A 2,669-nucleotide genomic window follows, 5' to 3' on the forward strand; every position below is an offset into this window, starting at 1 on the left:
CATGGTAAGCACAGCATCATCTGCTACCTCTGCTCTCTCTGAATCTCTTTCATTCTCCAAAATGTTTCCTCTTTATAGGACTCCAGAAATTTATCAAGACCCACCCAAATGGGTGGAGACATGTTGTCACCTAATCCAGCTTAACAACCACTCTTGATTAAATCACACCTCCAGGGAGATGATCTGATTACAGTTTCAAACATACAGTACTGAATAGGGATTATTCTGCCTTTACAAAATGGGATTTTGATTAAAACATGGTTTTTCTAGGGTCCATACATCCTTTCAAACCAGCACAAGTGGACTTGGCAATATTTTTCAAAAATCAATTGGCGCTTTTTTGCAATGGGTTTGCCGCCAGAACACAGGTGTCATGAAAACCATCACTACATTTAAGCCAAAATGGGAAAGGAAAAGACTCATATCAACATTGTCGTTATTGGACACGTAGATTCGGGCAAGTCCACCACAACTGGCCATCTGATCTACAAATGTGGTGGAATCGACAAAAGAACCATTGAAAATTTGAAAAGGAGGCTGCTGAGATGGGAAAGGGGTCCTTCAAGTATGCCTGGGTCTTGGATAAACTAAAAGCTGAACGTGAGCGTGGTATCACCATTGATATCTCCCTGTGGAAGTTTGAGACCAGCAAGTACTATGTGACCATCATTGATGCCCCAGGACACAGAGACTTTATTAAAAACATGATTACAGGCACATCTCAGGCTGACTGTGCTGTCCTGATTGTTGCTGCTGGTGTTGGTGAATTTGAAGCTGGTATATCTAAGAACAGGCAGACACAAGAGCATGCCCTTCTGGCTTACACTCTGGGTGTGAAACAACTAATAGTTGGTGTTAACAAAATGGATTCCAATGAACCACCTTACAGTCAGAAGAGATACGAGGAAATTGTTAAAGAAGTCAGCATCTACATTAAGAAAATTGGCTACAACCCTGACACAGTAGCATTTGTGCCAATTTCTGGTTGGAATGGTGACCACATGCTGGAGCCAAGTGCTAATATGCCTTGGTTCAAGGGATGGAAAGTCACCCGTAAGGATGGCAATGCCAGTGAAACCATGCTGCTTGAAACTCTGGATTGCATCCTGCCACCCACTCATCCAACTGACAAGCCCTTGCGTCTTCCTCTTCAGGATGTCTACAAAATTGGTGGTATTGGTACTGTGCCTGTGGGCTGAGAGGAGACTGGTGTTCTCAAACCAGGCATGGTGGTCACCTTTGCTCCAGTAAACGTTACAACTGAAGTCAAGTCTGTTGAAATGCACCATGAAGCTTTGAGTGAAGCTCTTCCTGGGGACAATGTGGGCTTCAATGTCAAGAACGTGTCTGTAAAAGATGTTCGTCGTGGCAATGTGGCTGGTGACAGCAAAAATGACCCACCAATGGAAGCAGCTGGCTTCACTGCTCAGGTGATTATCCTGAACCATCCAGGTCAAATCAGTGCTGGCTATGCACCTGTGCTGGATTGTCACACAGCTCATATTGCTTGCAAGTTTGCCGAGCTGAAGGAGAAGATTGATCGCCGTTCTGGCAAGAAGTTGGAAGATGGTCCCAAATTCCTCAAGTCTGATGATGCTGCCATCGTTGATATGGTTCCTGACAAGCCCATGTGTGTTGAGTGTTTCTCTGACTATCCTCCTCTGGGTCGTTTCGCTGTTCGTGATATGAGACAGACAGTTGCTGTGGGTGTGATCAAGGCAGTGGACAAGAAGGCTGCTGGAGCTGGCAAGGTCACCAAGTCTGCCCGGAAAGCTCAGAAAGCTAAGTGAATATTACCCATAACACCTGCCACCCCAGTCTTAATCAGTGGTGGAAGAACATCTCAGAACTGTTTGTCTCAATTGGGCATTTAAATTTAATAGTAAAAGACTGGTTAATGATAACAATGCATCATAAAACCTTCAGAAGGAAAAGAATGTTTTGTGGACCATTTGTGCTATATACATACAAAGGAATACTATTCAGCATTAAAAAGGAATGAAATTCTGGTTCATGAAACAACATGGATGAACCTTGAAGACATCATATTGAGTGATACAAACCAGACATAAAAGAAGCAAACTCAGAAACTACAATATAGTTTACAGGGACTGGGTTGGGGGGTAGGGAATGGTTGATTGTAAAGATTTGGAAATGGATGGTGGTGATAGTAGCATAACATTGTGAGTATAATTAACAGCACAGATTATAATGTGAAGTGAATGTAGTAAAAGGGGGAAATTTTAGGTTGTTTATATGTTACTAGAATAAAAATGAAAAGATAAAACATAGGGCTGAGCAACACAGTAAACCCTATTTTAAACTAAGTACTATTAATTGTACAATTACAAAATGTTCTTTCATGAGTTATAACAAATGTCCCACACTTAGACTAACTGTTAATAATGGGGGAAAAGTATATGGGAATGCTATATATTTTTATATGATTTTTCTGTAAACCTATAACTTCTCTAATTTAAAGCAAATATTTAAAAACAATGCCAAATTATATATGTGAAGGTAAAGGGGAAATTTTTGGTTGTGTATATGTTATTAGAATAAAAATTTTTTAAATGGTGTTTACAAAGACAATAATTATAACTAATGTGCATTTCAAACTCAAAAATAACCTTCGTATGGAAACTTTGGGTTTTCTTTCTTTTTTAACC

The 2,669-nt window shown here is 40.4% G+C and overlaps 1 pseudogene; it reads left to right on the forward strand.

The window, feature by feature from the left end:
• The first annotated feature begins 379 nt into the window (after positions 1-379).
• On the forward strand, positions 380-1,805 carry LOC143642780 (elongation factor 1-alpha 1 pseudogene; annotated as a pseudogene).
• The last annotated feature ends 864 nt before the right edge of the window (positions 1,806-2,669 follow it).

This window comes from Tamandua tetradactyla, chromosome 1 (assembly GCF_023851605.1).
Source record: "Tamandua tetradactyla isolate mTamTet1 chromosome 1, mTamTet1.pri, whole genome shotgun sequence".
Lineage (NCBI taxonomy): Eukaryota > Metazoa > Chordata > Mammalia > Pilosa > Myrmecophagidae > Tamandua > Tamandua tetradactyla.